This window comes from Pinus tabuliformis, chromosome 5_1, assembly GCF_031772625.1.
Source record: "Pinus tabuliformis cultivar Carrire ecotype Pingquan chromosome 5_1, CPIR1, whole genome shotgun sequence".
Taxonomy (NCBI): Eukaryota; Viridiplantae; Streptophyta; class Pinopsida; order Pinales; family Pinaceae; genus Pinus; species Pinus tabuliformis.
The window spans coordinates 93,349,365-93,370,329 of record NC_142305.1 but is presented as its reverse complement, the minus strand read 5'-3'; positions in this window follow the sequence as shown (position 1 = coordinate 93,370,329).

Genomic DNA, 20,965 nt, shown 5'->3' with positions numbered 1-20,965 from the left:
AAGTAATAGGAGCAGTGGGACGGAGCAATCAAAGGAAGAGGAAGATGTGGCCCTCGCATCAAAGGGGCAATAAAAGCAGTGCAGGAGGAAGAAGAGTGTTTCCAAGATCAAATGTTTCAGGTGTGGTGAGATTTTCCACTACAACACTCAATGTCCTCTCAAAAAGAAGGACAAGGAGGAGAAGTAGGATCAACAAGCTGCATCCACGGAGATCGAGAGGATGTCCTCCAGATTGGAGGAAGAGTTTGCCATGATCACCGAGATACCTCCAGGGGTGAGGTAGGATGATTTGGTTTTGTAGCCCTAGAGAGATATAAGATGGGCATGATTCTTGAGGAGGTACACATCATGAATCAATACCTTACTACGGGATCCCATATCATGCAGTAGCAGGATGGACTAGTGGAAATTGGTGCAATCAAGTTCCAGAGCGACATATGTAGCTAGTAGCAGTCAGAGACTGAGCAACACAGAGGAGAGTTGGAAGTAGTGCAGTTGGCATAGAGTAGATTCAGCAGTAGTAGTGCAGAGGATTTAATAACAACACAAAGTTTAGCAATAGTCAGGTGATAGATGCATCATACTGACCATACTTGATTCAATATTTTAGATGTTTTTATGTTGCAGTTGTTGCAGTTTCAACAACAACATATGGAGAGGGATTTATAGTGTTGGCAGTAGTTCATCAGCGCTAGCAGTAGCATGAATGCAACATTTCGTTATAGTTGCGCATTTGTTGGTGGGAAGTAGCATCCGAACATCAACAACATAACAGGAGGTGGTGCAGAGACATGGTGTTGCTTCAGTGGGTTGCAATGTTATAACACTTTCCTTCCTAAGAGGGAGTGTTTATTTTTGTAGCATCATATGTGTTCTAGCCACGAAATTTGGTGGAGAGGCTAGAATACATGTATTCTCCAAAACCTAGAAATAATTTATGGAAATTCCACCTAGATATGACTTAATTAATATATATATATATATATATATTGATGGTGCCGAAGTCTAAAATTAGGAAAACTAATTAATTAAAGGGTATTAATTAAGTCATGGTGAAATCTTCTAGAAGAAGACATGGATCAAGTTCTAGTTAATATTAGTCATCAATTATGTTTTAATCTTGGTCGTTGAAGCATCAACGAGAGATTATAAGAAGAAATTCAATGGGGGTTGGAGAACACACTTGGAGCCACTAGGAATTCGATATTCTTGGGAAATTAAACTCCAGAGTAACAATTTTGTGTTTCTGAAGGTGATTCAGTAGTTTCGAAGCAGTGAGAAAGGGGTAGGGATAGTAAGTTCATAAGGAATTTTTTCCAATCTGTTGAGTGCATAGCAGAGAGACAACTTACTCCACAGAGAGGTTGATGCAATATAAAGAGGAAACATAGAGCTTCAAAGGGAAATTCATATTTTGTTGAGGAGAAGTCAAGATTTAATGGAAGGAGTAGTGGGAGCCTGGAGGCCAGGAGATCGAGTTTCCAGAGCAGCAACTGGTTAGCAGAGTGAGAGAGACATTGGTCCAAGAAAGGATGATGCAGATCTGTGTAGGGTGACGCAGAGCCAGTGCAGAGGCAGAAAGGATTAGCTCATCTTGAGCTAAGGTCAGTGTCTGATCACTGGTGGAAGTGATATTTTTTTGCACTAGACTTTTGTTAGTCATTTTTCCTATATGGATATCTAAATTTGAGCTTCCATAGGTTTGTACTTAAATTTACTACTGCATAATAATAAAACCCTCAGCTACTGCACTGGTTTTCCAAAGTTGGGTTTTACCAGGCACATTAGTCCAAAAATAATAGTGTTTGTTGTGTGTGTGCATCTATTCTTCCAGTGTTTCTATTTCTTCTGTAGTATTGTATTTGTGAAGACTGTAGTGTATATGTTTTGATATTTTCCATATGAAACTATAGGTAATTTGTTTGATTAACTTAACAAATAGAAGAAACATTATCGGTTGTTGTAGTAGGATTCAGGGTCACAAAATTTTCACACATATCAATGGATTGGGCTAACAAGTCATGCTCGACAATCTCCCTTTTAAGCTCCTTCTTAATAACTTTCGCGTACTTGACCAAATGAAGGACTTTATTGAGCTTCTCTATCAACTCTAACTTGTCATCCTGCAGTCTCTGGTTTTACACCTTAAGGGGCATTCTCCATTTTAATGTGGCCATCCAAAATTGCGTTCTCCCTTACCTCTTGATTCAGATTTTCAACCTTATTTTAAAGTCTCTTTACCTTTACTTGGGGTTGAAATAGTCCATTGGAAGACTAAGATTCCTGCCTCTTAATTCTCTTTTCATCTAAACATTCATCCCTCAGGTCTCTCAAATTTTTTGTGACTAATTCTTTTGTTTCACTGATTACCTCAATGGGGGTGTCATCCACTCCTGAGAATGTTGGGATATCCCCTAATTTTTCTGATACTGCTTGGATGGAGGGGATATGCATCTATCGTATCATACTCCTTATGGTTCTTCAAGTAGGGCCTGAAGGTTTACAAATTTCAGGAATAAGATTTATAGCATGTTCCTCAGTCAATCATTTCCTCTTCATTGGAGTTTGTATTTTTACCACTGTGGGATTTTATTTCACTGCATCTAATTTATCTGTAATAGTCACTCCTGCACCTTTATCTTTAATAGGTGAAATTCCTTCCTGTGTTTTACCCTTTGACTTAGGATTCTTTTCCAGTTTATTTTTTTGTGCTTCTTTTACCTCTTAAACCACATCAGATATGATATTGTTGGATTCATGCTCATATTCTTTGGACTTTTCCTGTTGGTACCTACCTTTCTTATCAAGTTTCTTGCTACTTTCCCTTATTTTTCCAATCACATATTTTTGAATATCTCCTTTTTGGTCTTGGCTAGGGCTTTCTGAAGGGAAGTCTTGAGTAAGAAAAGTTTTCCATATTCTTTTTCTTTTTCTTAGTTCATGAAAAATTAACAATTTGATTAGCCTGTAATGATACATACTTGTTTCTTGCTTCTTGGAGACCGTATTGACTCCTTTTGAAATTTGATGCAAACTTTTACATAAGAAGAAAGGAAAATTGACCTGTGGACCCTCTTCAAAATGTAGTAGCAATCTTAGATGGTACCGGAAAGTAAAATAATACCTACCTTCACAAGTCAGAAATTTCAGAAGGCTAGTGAGAATGGTCTGATATTCTTTCTTGATTCCACTCCTTGGAATCCGTTGACTCAACACTAAGAATGGATTCCGTATGTGTTGGTCAAATGGCATGCCTTTGAAATAATTTTCCTTGCTTTGAGGTAGCCTTGTAGCCTCAACGATTGAATTCTCGTTCACCACCATTTCAAATCTTCCCAACTTGACTTTCTCACTGTCAAATTTTTGGGAAAACACTCTAGAAACCCCATTCTGGTACCCAATGAATTTCTCTAAAAAGACCACCCATCCAGGATGTTTGTATTTAGCTTTACAAGCCTGATACACCTGTGATTCTTTGTAGATCTAAAAGACCAGCTCAGGGTGGTCAACCCACATGCTTGTTTTTAGAATAGGGTCTCAGAAATGGACACCTAAGGTTTAGTACACAAGGCTTAGTACTGAATGTAGACAACAATGGGTGCAGTTCGAAGAAGGTCGATGAATATGGATGGGGGATGAATGGAAATAGTTGTTATCTAGAAATATTTTTTGTCAAATCACTATGGCGATGACGATGGGTGGAGTCATGGTCGAATGATACTTTAGATAATCAATGTTTGTTTGTGGGAATAATGAGCCATAGGTAGTGTTTAATGTAGTGGTAGGGAGTGAGAAATTATATGACTACATATACATTCCTTTATGATTGCGCAGCTAATCGGGAAGAGAAAAGTGGATGATGTTAAATTTGAGGTACAGAGAGATAAAATAATTACAACCAACCATTATCATAGTTAGAAATGGATAAATACATCAAGGTTCGCAGTAGGAGAATGATAGGAAGAATTGGTTACAAATATACATGGAGATAAAAACAATTTAATTCATAATTTTTAAATGATTCTTAATCAGAAAGAGTAAATACAAATTAACTCATTTTTTCTAATTAATGATGATACTTTATAAGACTAAAGACAACAATTGCAATATCTTTATATTAATATGCAGCCTATAGTACCAGTACCGAATGCCTAAATTTTCTGTTTCTTTCATGTTTGAAAAATTCGCCTGGTAGCCAAGATTTTTTGACCCGTGTCATCTCAACTGATAGCTAAGATGTTCTGACTTCACATTGCAAATGATGGCAACGATCATTATTTCTTGTTCTCGTATTAATTCAGATTGTTGGTGGAGGAATTATTTACTAGGTACCAGAATAATACATCTGCTAATGTCTGTAAATTTTGTGAATCACACAGGTACAAAAATCTTCTTAAATTGTAACGAAAGTGGTGTACAAAGAGGATAATTTGTTGATCAAGTCCCAAGCTCTATAACAGGGAAGTACTATAACTTGGTAATGCAATATTTCTATTGTTGATATGCATAAACTTTCTCTTTTTGGGATCAGATCATGGTTTCCCTTTAACATTTCCATTTTATTGTAGAAAATAACCTAACTACTATTGTTCTATGGATTTTTCTCGAGCCCATATCAGTTAATGGTCATCGGTATTTTCAATTTTAAGGAGTCTGAAAAACTTAAAGAAAACTCCTTTTCACTTACCAGTGGATTTTTCTTGAGCTCGAGCTAGTTCATGCTCACTAGTGTTTTCAATTTTAAGGAGTTTGGAAAACTTAAAGAAAACTCCATTTCACTTACCCGTGGATTTTTCTCGAGCCCGGTCTAGTTCGTTCTCACTGACATTTTCAATTTTAAGGAGTCTGAAAAACTTAAATAAAACTCCATAGGTTCCTTTTCCATAAATAATTTACGAGGGATGGTTAAAGGAATAAAATTACACTTGGTAAATGTCCTTTGTTGTTTATCTACAGGGAAGGAAACACGGTTAGTTACACAAAAAAAAAAATTATTCCTACCTACCTACATATATACAAATTTGAAACTAATAAGAAACTTATAATGATGACTAAGTAAGAGTAGCACCCCCCTCATTTACTAGCTTCATTTTGGAATTTTGAAGAACATGTTTGATAAACTCTTCTTTAGACAACGACTTATGGTAAACGTTTAGTTTATGCCCATTCACTATGAAAGAACTCTTATCTACATCAATAGTTGTTATCTTGATCGAACCATTATCATAGACTGTATCTACCTCATAAGGTCCCAGCCACCATGTTGAAAGTTTTCCTTGGAAATTTTTAAATATGTTGTCATACAACAAGGCTGAGTCACCTGGATGAAAAAGTTTCTTCTTAATAAACTTATCGTGCAATTTGATTCTATGATCCTGAACAAGCATCATCCTTTGAAGAGCAGCTTGTATAATCTCATTCAATGCATTCACTTGCATTAAAATTTGTTTTTGTGCCTCCTCCAAATCCATTCCCAGCTGCATGGTAGTTCTAAAAATTTTTACTTGAAATTCTATAGGAAGTAGTATTTGTTTCCCGCACACCAATTCATAGGGAGTATGGCCTGTTGTGTTTCTCCAAGTTGTCGTATAGGCCCACAAAACCTCAGGTAATCTATTAGCCCAGTATTTATGATATATTTGACCTGCCTTGGTAAGAATGGCCTTATTAACTTTATTGGTAGAATCTACTTATCCATTTGTCTGGGGGTGATAAGGTGTATATTTTCGATGTCTGATTCAATACTGCTCAATAATAGCTTTGAACAACATGGAAGTGAATTGAGTGCCCTGATCAGTTATTATATCCCTTGGTACACCAAAATGGGTAAATATCTTTTCAAATAATAAATTAACAATAGATTTTTCATTAGCAAAATATACTGATTTAGCCTCTACTCATTTGGTTACATAGTCTGTAAATATGAGAATATACTTCTTCTTTTTGGACATAGGAGAAATTGGTCCTGCAAAATCTAATGCCCATTTATCAAAAGGTTCGATGATTACTATTTAGTCAATTTAATGTTCTAAATTGCTCTACATAAATCATCGGTCCGGATATCATAAACTGATGAAGTGTAGTGCACTATATGTGCTAGATGACCCTTCTTACTTCATTGTTTTTGAGTTTTATGTTGTTTTGGGTGTTTTTGATCCTTTAATCCCTAATGATTTACAATGTACTTAACAAAATATTAAATCTAACTTCTGTAAAGACTGCTAAGAACCTAAAGAAATGAGATCTTAAAAAGAGCTTAAGTAAGATTTGGAAGCAAAGTTTAATCAAAAAATAAAAACAGAATTTATATTTCTAATCATATCATTATTTCCAAATCATGAGCTACGAACTTAAAAAGTAAAATTGCAACTACTGTCTATTCAACTTCAAAAACAAGACTAAATGAAATAATGAAAACTGAAAGTGAAATTGCAACTATTATCTAATCCATTACAAGAATAAAACTAAATGAAATACTAAAACTGAAAGTGAAATTGCAACTATCTATTATGGAAACAAACCAAATGAAATACTAAAACTAAAAGTGAAATTGCAGCTATCTATTATGGAAACAAACCAAATGAAATACTAAAATTGAAATTGAAATTGCAACTATCTATTATGGAAACAAAACTAAATGAAATACTAAAATTGAAAGTGAAATTGCAACTATCTATTATGGAAACAAAACTAAATGAAATACTAAAACTAAAAGTGAAATTGCAACTATCTATTATGGAAACAAAACTAAATGAAGTGCTTAGTTACTCTGCCTCTCAATTTTTGGAGAAAAACCTCCTTTTGATGGCATTTTGAGGGATATTGTACTTCATTATTCTAAGAAAATAAATGCAAGAATACAGAAAAGACTCATTGCATGAATGAAGTATTCAACCGCTTAGTTTAAGATGAGTCATCAACTAGAAGGTATTTTTAGAAACATTCATCTACACCATGAGTCAGTAAACTAGTAAGGAAATGGCAAGAGCAATAATGGTACTGATCAATTTAATTGAAAACCTAAAGACTGATGAAACAACATAATATTTGGAAGCACTGATGACATACTAAGTAAAGATTTTTCCACAAAAATTCAAAGTGAGTTTGAAATGTATATGCTTGGCGAACTGAAATACTTTTTAGGGCTTCAAATTTCTTAGAAGGATAAAGGAATATTCATATATCAAACCAAGTACATCAAATAAATGCTCAAGAAATTCCAGATGGAAGATTGGAAGCTAGTCCTTACCCCCATGATAACTGGTTCCAAATTAAGCTTAGAAGACTCATCAAAGGATGTGGACCAAAGGTTGTATAGATCCATGATTGGTAGTCTCCTATATGTGACGGCCTCCTGTCCAGATGTGATGCAGGTAGTTGGACAAGTAGAGCAATTCCAGGAAGCATGAAATTAATCTCATATCATTGCCATCAAAATAATTCTTCAATATCATAAGGGCACAACGGAATATGGTTTCTGGTATCCCAAAGTAAATTATCTGGTCATCCAAGCCTATAAAGATGTAGATTGGGTAGGAAGTGTGGATGATCGTAAGAGTACCAGTGGAGCAATGTTCTATCTAGCCAATTGCCTTGTCTCATGGTTAAGTAAAAAGAATTCTTAAATCCCGTTATCCACAGGGGAAGAATAATACATCATGGCAGCAGCTTGTTGTACTCAAGTTCTCTAGATGAAGAAAACCTTGCAAGATCTTCAAGTTAAGTTTGATGAGCCTATTTCCATCTTCCATGATAACTATAGTTCCATTAGTCTCTCCAAAAATCTTGTGATGCATTCCAAAACAAAGCATGTTCCGATCAAATATCATTTCGTTAGAGAGCAGGTAGCCGAAAATAATATCAAAACTGAATAGGTTGGCACAAAGGAACAAATTGTTGACATATTTACCAAACCATTACATCATAAAGCATATGAGTATCTTTGCCAAAAGCATTGGATTCTCCCAATTTCTCATTAGAATCTTTATCTTATCTAACTAAGTAGAAAGGGGGAGTGGAGTTGTGTACAGGTCCGCAAAATGACAGTTTGTCAGGGGGAGTTACCCTTTTCCATTGATGACAAAGGGGGAGATAAGGCAGTAGAAAGAGGTGTCATGATCATAGGGGGAGTACTTATGTTGCCATCAATACCAAAGGGGGATATTGTTGATCAATGGTTGTCATTGATGTCAACCCAAGCAACACCAGGGGCTACCCCAATATTGCATGTGCATTTTGACTTAACAAAGTACTATATTCTGAGTCAAGGATATTGTAGATGGATTCTACTCGTCAAAAATTTTCCGTTGATATATGGCACACCACGTAATTCTTCATGGTTTGAGAGATATTCGTGTTTGAAGTTAGTAACCCTAGTTAGTGGGCTAAAACCCTATGGGGTTGTGGCTTGGAACTCATAATTGGTTGTGGTCATTGAATAATCAATAATTAATAATGTTATTTTTCTCTCCTAAAATCCCTCCAATGTTCACTTGTTGAGGACTCTCTCAACTCAAGACATTCATATAAATAGTGACCCTCATATCCTCCTCTTGTAGGGATTTTGTGGCTTCAAACAGGTCATCATGGAAGTTTCGCTATAAAAATTTTTCTACGAAGAGTCAGAAGTTGAAATTAAAACCCATTTGAGCCGACATATTGATTCACCTCGACAAATTTAATATCTTGTTTTTCTATTTTTTCAGAGATATTTTTTTTTTTCACATGTGGTTCACGGATACCCATGGTCAATGGGAAGCCGCTACGTCCACGGTAAGAACTGGGTAGCTCATACCCCGAAGGGGAGCACACCCCTCGGCCTATGCTGACCTGACCCCAAGAGCTTTCGGGAATTGACCCTGTGACCTCCCGATTGGCGAGGCACTGATTTGACCGATTGAGCTAACTCTTGGGGCTAGATTTTTTTTTTCAGAGATATTATCTGAAAACGTTAGGGTTTTTATAGGCTCCTGAATTCCATGTCAAACAAGTGATGTTGGGAATATCATCATAAATTTCTCTCTGAACATTAGATTCAAATTTCGTAAATAGTGACATAAATAGGACAGACTGTAGTTTGTTGGGTATTGTTTTCAAGGCCGAAGGTTGCAACAGTGACACGTGGCACTTCGTCCAATTTTTCTCTACTAAACTACTCTATAATCAGGTCATCGTGGGATATTGGACATAACTCTTTCTTGTAGAATCCAATCTTGATAAGACCTATGGGGTTGAAAGAGGAATCATAGGGATACCACAAGACAACATTTTAGACCCTGGAGATACGAAATTACATGGATATAATAGATTCAATATCAAGCTCCTAGAAGGAAAGAAAACGCATGCATTCAAGGATCACTACAATAAGTACCTCACGTCAACAATCAAGGGTAAGTCTCCTAGAACAAGGTATGTATGATTAGCATTTACATTTGAATTTTGAATATCATCTCTGACATATCTTTTTACAGGACAACGTAAGTATATACATGGTCTCGTTTATATCTTTATGCCTCTATAAGTCATAATTAGTTTTGATACCACATTTTGGATGTCCTATTCTTGATACTACACATTTGATGCTACATATTCTTGATGCTACACCAAGTCTGCTAAATCTATATGATGTTGTAAGTTCATGTTACTTGTTTTGTCATAGTTTATAGAATGGTCTTTGCTTTTGTACTTAGAACTTGGTCCATCACAAGTCTAGGGTTTGTCATCAATTTTTATTGTATATATCTTTAGGTCAGTTTTGGATATAGTCTTTCATAGAGTCCAGGCCTATAAGAGTGGGAGTCTTTGTCTACTACTGAAACAAGTCAACAACAAAAGTGACAATCACACTTAAAGTACTCATTGTAATTTTAATTTGTATTTATGCATTATTACGCACTTAGATGTGTTTTGCAGGCTGAGGTAAGTTGAAGGGTATTTTGTTTTCTTTTGGGATTGGTTTCACCGGGAAAAATTTGCATGCAATTAGAAGAAGATTCAAATACAAAATCCAGCAAGAATTCACAAACAAAAGTATCAAATCAAAGGAAGCATTGCAGTGAGACATCCTTGAAGACATGACAACCATCTAGATATCGCGAATTATTTTTAAGGCCAAGAGTCATCATTGTAAAGTTGTAAAGGAGCCATCATTGTAAAGATTGTAAAAGAGTCATTTTGCCTAGATTTGAAGAGGTAGCATTGGGAGGTATAGGAATCATTGTTGGTGTTATCACTGGGCTAGAAAGAGTTGGGTTTTCTCAACCTCTAACCTAGTGCGACTATTTCATACCACTTGGACTGGAAGTTGACCCTTCCAATCTAAGAGGGATCTCTCAAATGTTTATCAAATTTACTTGAAACAACTCAAAAAAAAAATGACTAACTCATGATTTCTTTTTTTTGTTTTGCAGGTGAAGAAAAATGTGATGACTGCCACCATTGGGCATGGATTCAATTAAAACAAATTATGGCCAACAACAGTGTTTAATGGAAACTAAGGCATCTATAGATTTAAAACTGATATCAAATTAACATCCATAGTCATACATAGTAAATGAAGGAAATTGGAGCAGTTTGACAATATTTCCAAGTAATCAAAATACTATGTAAAACATAAAATAACATGGTAAGAACACATGAAATCCATGACATGAATATCAGGTACAAAAATAGAGTTGCTGCAAATTTTTTATTAATAGGATCAAAAGATTACAAAAGGCTAGTTCTTCACATTATCCATCAACTTTTCTCAAAGTTGAAAAGCTACCTATTTATAGAGAAAATATCTCTTTACATTAACTTGCCACTTGGACCAAGTTCGATCCACTATCTAAGAGACCTATTCCTATTTTTCTTCTAACTGACAGAGTCCTCATAGGGATTTTACGTTTTACATAGTTGGAATTCAACTAGGACTCTACTAGCTTTTAAAACTCTAACCAATTTCTGTTGATGAAGATAACCAAGCCCAATTGTTTGTTGAATTTGTTGGAGTGTCATTACACCTTTGACACGTTGTTGACGATTTTTTTTTTTTTTTACTATCTTCTTTAATGAGATTTTTGTTATGCTAATGTGGCTATGTGTTGACTTGGCATTCTGAAAAATAGGAGTATTGCATGATGAAGTGGACACCCTTCATGATCTATAACCATCTGGAGTTTGGATGCTTGATATTCAAAAACTTAAAAAAAGGCAGAAAACAGAGTTTTTTGTAGTTTCGTAGTAAAAAACATAGTCTTGAGCAGTTTCGTAGCAACTTCAAAAAACGCCCTTATGCTACCTCTTTTCTCTCTTTTCTAGTTCTGAGGTCTTCTTTGATGTTTGTAAGCTAAGCACATGCTTTTATAACTTCCGTAGCTGAGTTTTAGACCAAACTTAACCTCCATGGAAAGCTACATCAATTTCTTAGCAAATTCTCAGCTTGATTATGGGGAGTTGCTACGAAATTTCTAAATTATGAGGGTTTTTATTTTTCATGGTTTTTAATTCCTCATTATTACTCCTATTACCATTTTTATCCAGGTGGATATTGGTGGCCACCCGCCAATTCCACTTGGACCCCCACCATTTCTTCTTTCAGTTTTTTAGTTTCCTTAATTGTAGCACAATTTACTATTTTTAGCTGTTTTTCGGGTCCTAAACTTCTGGAGTCATTTTTGAGGCCCTAAACGACGTTTTTTGGAAATCTACCGCCAGCGATTTTTTGCCAAAAATCATCTTTTCCGTCATAGTCCTCGAAGAGATAATTCCAACTGGCTATCATGCGTTTCAAAAAGAGATAATATGACCAAGTCACGACCCCAGGAAGTTGGTTGTCCAACTCACCCCAACGGGGCCCATAAACTCTTGGTGTTACATCTCCTCGAGTTAGGATTTTGGCTGTTTAGGGTTTTCTCTTATTGTTCAATAATAAAAAGGCCCTTGAGCCTCATTGTAGTTCAATTCAGAGGCATGTAGCCACCACATCTCTTCTCAAAGATAAGCTACCATCGCCCTAACTAGTGTATTTCTATTTCTGTTTGTAAGAATATTTCATTATTTTACATTAATGAAATGAAGTATTATTTCCGCTACATCTCTGTGTTTATGGTTATCTCTATAATTTTTTGCATTCCTGTTTAAATCTGAATCAGTGGTATCATAGCGGTCTATTTTTTTCTCTATTTTTCTTTGCATGTCCCCAACAAGGTGGGGATATAAGGAGTTAGGGCTTGAATTGGTCGAACCTTTACAAGAACAGCCTCACAAATCCCAACAGCCTCACATGGCAGATGAAAAGAAAGACGAGGGGGTAGGAGATCCTATCAAAATCTTGCTCGAAGAAGCACTCGAGCGACAAAGGAACGCGATGATGGATAACATTTCCCATATCCTTTAGCGGCTACCCAAGGGCGACGCATTGACTTCCAACAGCTACTGTGGAAATGCCACACCATTTAAGGTACAAGTTAATTTTTAAATCCCCATATTCAAGCGTCAGATAGACACAGATGTCGTCGATAAATGGTTAAATCTACTAGAGGGTTAGTTTTTTGTTCATGATTTTTCCAGTTGGGAAAAGATTATTTTCGCTATTCTCAAAGCAGCCCCCCTTGTCAAGGACTGGTGGGAAACTTACTGTGAGCAGAAGGATGAAAGTACAGGCCCACTATTTTCAGCTGCACCCACTTGGAATTCATTCCAGGATGCCATCAAGGAGCAGTGCTACCCTGTTGGAAGCTATGAGGATAAATACATAAATTGGATCATGCTATGGTAGGGTAGGGACCAATACGTGCCGAAGTTTACCAATATTTTCCATACCCTTCGCACAAAGTTGGGTATCAAGGATTCGGAGTAGCATTTGGTACTCAAATACCGTGGCTGCCTACACAAGTACATCCAGTAAGAAATAGAATTCCTGAACATCTCCTCGCTCGATACGACATACCAATATGCCGTCAAGGTCGAGCAAAAGTTTAAACAGAAGAAGTGAGACTTTGGATCTATGAATCCGAAGCAAGGGAAAGGTGCCCCCAAACCGTAGAATAAAGGACAATGCCAAGGTGGGGTGGCCCAAGACAACCCACCAAAGATGCAAGCAAATAACAACACCTCGAAGCCGAAAAAGGACATGGGAAAGTGGTGTGAGTTCCATAAGAGCTCCACTAACAACACAAGTGATTGTCGGGCCAAGCAGTCACTAGTGGCCAAGCTAAAGGTTTCAGAATCAGATGCATGTTCCAACTCTACCTCAGAACCCGAAAAGGGGAATGACAAAGTGAAGCAGATTATCGATGTAGATCCCAACGCCATTGTTGCCACCACAAAGATCCAAAAGGAGGAACCTGAAGGTCCATAGGAGGAGGAGCATCTCTTCCACTCCCAGATGTGGGTAAAAGGCTCCCTGCTACAGTCCATTTTCGACAATGGGAGCCAAAAGAACCTCATTTCAGAAGAGGTCTTGAACCGGCTGGGCTTACCGACCACAGCACATCCACAACCATACACCATCAGGTGGATTCACCATGGATGGGATCTTCATGTGAGCCAGTAGTGTCGTCTTCCATACAACATCAAGCCCTTCACGGATGAGGTATTGTATGACATTGCTCCCATTGAAGTGTGTGATGTATTATTAGGAAAACCATACTTGTGGAAGTGACATGTTGTGTATGAATCAAGGCCCCATGATATTATTGTTACTTTTGGAAATAAGTTGTATAGGATACCAGAGGTAGCACCGCCTACTGCCATCTCTTTGGCTACTACAAAACAATGCAGTAAGCTCATTTCCAAAACCAGGAAATTTTTTTTCCTGATGATACACCATCAAGGAAAGAATAAGACAGTGGCCATGACCTCCAGACAGGGCCCCTCCGCACGACAACTGCAGATGGACAAGTTCGTGGAAGAGGACAAGGACATCTTCACCTCCCCCACAAGGGTTCCTCTACATTGTTAGGTCAAGCACTCCATCGATCTGACCCCAGGTGCACTGCTTCCCAATGGACCAATCTATCGGTGCTACATTATGGAGAACGATGAAATCAAGAGGCAGATTCAGGAGTTGCTGTAGAAAGGTCACATCCATCCGAGTTCATTGCGCTGTGGGAGCCCAATCGTGTTGCTACAAAAGAAGGATGGGACTTGGAGACTCTGTATTGACTATCGGGCGTTGAACAAGAACACTATCCGTAATAGGTACCCGGTCCCACAGATTGATGACCTCCTGGACCAACTGAAGGGGGGAAAATATTTCAGCAAGATCGATTTGAAGTTAGGATATCACCAGGTACCAATCAAACCCTCCGATGTGTGGAAGACTGCGTTCAAAGCCAAGGAGGTCCTTTTTGAATGGTTGGTTATTCCTTTCGGATTGACGAATTGTTATTGGGAAATCTAGTGTCTATGCAAAGCTGCTAGTCCCACTAAGGCTGGTAGCTACCTTAGAAATAAACAAACTAAAACCACTTTCGTTTTCCTTTATGAGAAATAGATAAGAGGGGAATAAAGGAGACCAACCTCTGTCTTGCGCTTGGTTCCTTGCTTGATTCCTCTCCCTGCTGATAGATCTTTGCCACTAGCTTCCTCATCTACCCAGCTTCAAAGAGCACCTATAGAATCAAAGCAACATAACAATATCCAAGAACATAGATCTATTATCATAAACAATATAGGACCAGATATATATTGACCACACAAATGCATATATCATCAATCATATAAGAATGTGGAGGAAAACTTGAATAGCTTTATTAATAATCAAGAATAGCAAATAGGATTACAACCAATTGTTTTGACCCAGCATCATCCTCTTAGCAAGAAAGCCCTTCTTCACCTCATGAAAAGCTTAGATCACCCAACACTATGATGTTGCACCAAGAAACCAACAGCACTTCCTTACAAGATACCAAATTCCAGCCTCTGGTTCTCTGGGATGAGGGATCCATATATAGATGTTTTCAAGGGGGGTGAGTCAGCTTTTGAGATTTGATTAGTGTCCTCTCTCTGATAGTTCTTGATTCCACTTGGAGATTGATGATCTCTCACTCATCCCTGGGCGAATGCAGAGAGGAAAGTGTCGCAGGAGAAGTTTCTGGAAGATTCCATGATCCTCCACCTTGCAGATTGACCTTGTCATTTGTCCACTCTCGCCAATTGCACCCCATAGAAGGGATTTTCAAGATGCATCGCACCTCCCGTGTGTATTTAGGTGGGATGCAGTGCACTTTGACCATGGAGCAGGTGAGATGGTCCAGTTTTGACCAGTTCTGAGCAGTTTTTCATGGAGAACTTTTGGGAGAAGATGTAATTAGTTGACCTTGTTCTTTTAAAGGTTGGAACAACACTTTTAGGGCTTAATAGCCCTTGGTTTATGGACATTTATGATTGGGGTTGCAGTGCCCAAAAATGTCTATAACAGTTGGCCCCTAAAGCATGAAGTCGTTAATCTGTTGATGTCGGGTGAAATGCTTTATCATGAGGATTTGAAGTTTTTTCAAGCTGGAAGGCGACCTGTAATAAGATACAATACAATACATTATCTTCATAATATTTTCATGATCTAGCTGAGGCAGGCATTCCCATGCTCAGCTTTATAAATTCATTTTCATGTACATAAGACAAACAATCGTCTGAGTGTAGACTGATGATTCTGGTAGAGCCATCATCCCTTAGGTTGGATGATTATCTGTGCAGTAATGATGTACATTTGATGCCTTTATTTTCCTGAATATATATCATAGCCCGGATGGATGAAACTAGATCTGGGGCTTCAATCTCGTTCGATCTTCACTCAAAGTACAAGTCGATCCATGTGAGAGATGTTCTGGAGTCGAACATGGAAAGACATCGCCTGATTACCAGCCAATGATGTGAGCTGTTAACAGGTGCGAGAGGAATCACCGATAATGATGATGACCCTAAAGGTACTACAGTACAATTCACGTGGTGTGAATAAGGGACTTGGCGTCGAACACCACGCAAAATCTTTCGGTTGAAGGCCATTGATGTAAACCTGGCGTCGGAAGTGAGAAACTTGCCATTGAGGCATGCAAGCTTCAAAGTACTGAAAGGTTTGTTCCTAGATAGACTTCTTGGATAATGAGTTGATGTCGACAAGAAGCGATACGTCATAGGAGGGCCTTAGTGAATCCCACATCAATGACATGGAACGGATCAAATGATTTTAATGGAGGTGAAAACGATTTGGTGATATAAGGTTCAGGGTGGTGGTCATGCAAGAATGGAGCGTAAATGTATTGCAGTGGGTGAAACACATGTGAATTCTCGGAGCGACTTCTCTTGAACATATCGGCGACACTGACATGATGGATTGGTAGCGTTAACCCCAAATATGGATGGTGTGATGGACCCATGGTGATATGACCAGTGAACAGAACAACCCAACCTGGCTCGGATGCAGAGTGAAAGTGTCATGTTCAAGAGCGACTTGCTACCAATAAATTTTTTTCAAGTTTTCTTCCCAATTTTTCCCTAGTCATTGCTGACCAGTACCTATTTATTTTTGTCAAGCTTGAGGAGGATAACATATGCTTGTTCTATAATTTTCCCTTCGGGCAAACCCATCGCTATGTTTTAACAAGCCTAGCAATAGTGAAACTCGTTCTCATCTGTATGGATAAGTTTGTCACTATTCGATTTTAACAAGTTTAACGACAAGGATAACTTGGTCCTTTTCAATTTTAGAGAGTCTGAAAAAGGGACGTAAAGAAAACTCCAATAATCCTTTTTCGTCATATAATCCCTTGAGTCCGAAAAGGTATAAAACAATACAAAAGGGATGAATTTTCGGTACTTTTAACGAGCCGAATAAAACAAGCGCTCGATCTTTTTGTGTAATGATCCCTCAAGTCCAAAAAGATTAAAATCTAAAGGATGGATAGCACTTCCCGTCCCTTTAACGAGCTGGAGAGGCCAAATGCTTGGCAATCTTTTCATATTTTACGAGTCAGTTGAAAAGAGCTTAAAGGAGACTCGTTTTTTGAGGAACGAGTGATAAATTCGGGTAGCAGCTGATTCAAGGTAAGGTTTGGAATTTTCCAATCACGGCAGTGTCACAAGGATGGCTAACAGGATCACTCTTTTCAACTATTCCTCAAAAAGGGTAAACAATCAAATGGGGGTGAATGATCGGCCAATACAGAGTGGAGGTGATGATGAGAACACGACCAAGGCTTCAAAGGCTGATGATAATACATTCATGATGGTTATTTACCAGAAATTGGTTCATTTTTTAATGAGCTTAAACTCTGGGGGAACATTTTCTAATTGCTTCTGTTTATTTTTTAACGAGATTGCATTCCACGTTAAAACTGCTTGATCAATCCAGTCGTATAATAAGGATGTCTCATATAAAAACGACATTTTTCCAAAGCTTTGCCCCGCATCCTTTCTTTATGCAAGTTAGGAAACGACCAATCCTACAAGTTTAAAGGGTTAGAGGACCTACAAATTTAAAAAATAAATGATTGATCTTCACTTGCATGCCAAAAGGTTTGCATGCCCCCAGGTATAGTGAAGTAGAATTTCCAGGTTACCCCTCAATTTGCAGACAAAACATTTGTTTTATCAGGAAAGGCCTACCTTTTCCAAGTTACCCCTCAATTTGCAGACAAAACATTTGTTCTATCGGGAAAGTCCTACCTTCTAACAGAGGTATCTTATTCCAGTCTAACCCCATTTTCCTAAACAGACGGGTATGTCAACCAGTCATATATCCTTCATGGAAACCTACCCTATACCCAAGGTTTTCCTGTCGAAACAGGCCAAGGTGCATGCCCCCTGGGTTTCAGTCATATCCTCTAAATCACTCACGCTCATCAGGAGGACGGACTGGGGATTGATGAGACATTCCTTGCGTGAAAAGACCATTCAAGGATGGTATATGACTATTTGTTATGTGTGAACCAGGGAATGAAAGCTGGTCTACGAGCTTGACCACTCTTCCTTCATGCGGAAAACACATTACTCTAAAGAGTGAGGAGACAATGGTTCCCATGCAATAAATATAGTCATGTCCAAGGAGTAGATTATAATATAGGGGTCCTTGGACTACCATTACATTCATGTGAACGGTTTTCCTTCTCAATGTTATCGACACATTGGGAAGGATCCCTAACGGTCGACTGGTTCCTTTGTCAAAGCCTATTAGATTTCTCATTTGAGGCAAAAGCGATGGAGAACCAAGCACTTTCCAAGCAGTCGAGGAAAGGATACTCACAGAAGCCCGTTCATCTATGATGGTACCGGCCATGACCATTCTGTATATTTGAGCAATGATTCGAAATGGTACACTAGCCGGTAAGCGGTGTTTGCCTAGTAGATTCCAATCGAAGGAAACAACTAGGTTGCTTGGTGGGACAGAATAGATGACCGGATATGACTCTGACGAACTTCCTTCCTACGATAAAGGAACGGGTAGACTGCCCCCATGTTCATCAGAGTCTGTGCTTACGAAGAGAATTTGGATGGTGTCGTTTTTGTTCTCTCCGGTGATTGTATCATCTGAAGATGGATCCTCTGAAGGCAAGACTGGGTCAACTTTCGCCTCAACCTTTTGACTTTCGTCTGGTGTGGATTCAGATGGTTTATCTTCAGTGATAGACGCTTCGGCCGACCATAAGGGCGTGTCAGCTAGATTTTCAACTAGTGACGGACTCGGCAAGAGTTTCTTATATCCAGGAGGAAGCCATAACGGTGAAAGTAGATGGTCGTCCAAAACTCTTTTAGCCTCATCTAAGAAGGGACAATGGTGGACGGCGTGATCGCCTTCACACACTTATTAAGGAAATTTACATTTTCCTTTTTGTCCAGGGGCTTCACTTTCACTAGTTGACGGTGTACTTTCAACATGATCATCAGAGGTTGATGACACCGGATTGTGCAAATGAGGAGACCAATCCCTTAAGATCCGAGGGATGCAAGGACAATCTCGATGATAGTGGTCTCCTTTGCAAATGACACATGGCAATTTAGGCCTGGACGATGCAGTGTGTGGATTTTTGCTAGACGATGCTTGGTTGCCCTTTTTCGCCTTTGGCTCCTTCTTCATCTTCTCTTTCTTCTTCTTCTCCTTCTTCTTCTCGGCTACTTGATTTTTGGCTTTACCAACTTCATCAAGCGAAGAGGAAGGAGGAGAGGAAGAATTGGATGAAGTAGAAGGTTAGGGGGTAACTCTGGTATCGTTTAGTTACTAACTTGAGTGTTCAGGAATCATGGTGTTCTGAATGACAGAGGTCGAGAAGAGCCATACGGGCAAGCCGATTATCAATCCCAGAAGCGACAATGTGGCCATATAGGGCACACCAACATCTCCCCAAGAGGAGAAAGGACTAGGATTTCCCCCAAGGGGAACTCCTTGGTTGGTGGACTCCATTTTTATCAACCTAAGACCAACGTAGGAAAGGTGATATTTATTCCAATTAAAATAAATTTTAGACGCTTTGACACAACTTTCTTTTTCAATTTTTAAGAGTCGAGAAAAAATAAAAGATGACACTAGTCGCCTTCGATTTTTAATGAGCCTAAAGTGACAAGTGCTCAGATGGACCTTTTCCTTTAAGGAATCTAAAAAGGAACGAAAGAGACTGCTCTGGAAATCTAGACAGAGGGATTACCAAACCAATCGCAAAACTGCAGAATACTTTTTATGGTACGACAGTCAATCTTCCCGAATGTTGTGTTCATTGCATTGTGATCGATAGGGCAGCAAACACGGCTTCCTATGGATAAAGGATAAAACCTATTGTGGTCTCCCAATATATACTCGATGGTACGTGGGAGCACAAGTCTGTACTGGCACTTATCGTCTCAACGTGGAGGAATCACCCAACCATCAATGAAAACAACAGTTACCAAGCTTTACGACGCCGGAATACGTCTCTAGCCTAGACTTCTAAATGTTGTGCGTTAGGTCCCAAAGCGTTTTTAGATTCATTGAATTTATTTTACAGTTGACCTTGCTTAAGAAATTGGCCTTTCAGGTTCACCGCGTGATGTAGATGTACAATTCCTAAAATGCAATCTAAGATGAAAAACAATCGTTTAATCTTCTTTTTGCAATGAAAATCCTAGCTACTAAGGAAAGAGAGATGATATTCTTTCAACATAGAGCAGAGAGCACACACTATATGCACTGTCCTAATTCAAACCAACAAACAGTCTAAATGCAAATGCACATGCATGTATTTGCTTTCAGCCTTCTTAATGTTTGAATGATAAAAAGAAAGCTAAGCGCAAATCTGAATTATTTTCCAAAGCGACATTACTAGCAAGTTTCTTTTCAAAACAAAATGAGGACAATGACGACACTTTGCGATTTGGAATTGAAAACTTGCTTTTGACACTTGAAAAACTACTAATTCGAATCAAATACAAGAGTAACAGTGTAATCGACTATCAAGAACAATCGTATTCTCTCCTATGGCTGAAAACGACACTTGCAACACTTTCAAATCAAGAAACGACAGTTCAATTACGCTACTTCTTTGTAAAAGAGAACTTAAAATGGCTCAAAATACATAAAAAAATTTACAGTTCTTTGCACAATGGAGGCGGAATAATGGCAAAGAAGGGGGTTTCAATAGAGGTGTACTGACTACAGGCAGCAAAACTCCTGAACAAGCTGAAAAGAGTGAACACAGAAACCAAAATGTAAGAGCAGAAGAGGCCTTGTCTGATCAGCGCACCTGTAACACAGGGAAAAAGAGATGCAGCACACCTACTACACTCAGGAAGTGCGATGCATCCAGATTCCAGAGAAGAGACAATGCGATGGTCTAGGGACGAGACTTCAACTGGGTTTCGGGTCACAGTTTGCAGCTCAGTTCAGGGATTTAGGCCAAGCAAGTGGTAATCAGTAAATCAATCACAGGGGTAGATCTAAGGAGGTTACTAGAGCCACCACAAGGGCAATTAGAGAGCTTGTAAATCGATTGTTCAGTCCATAAACAAAACCCAG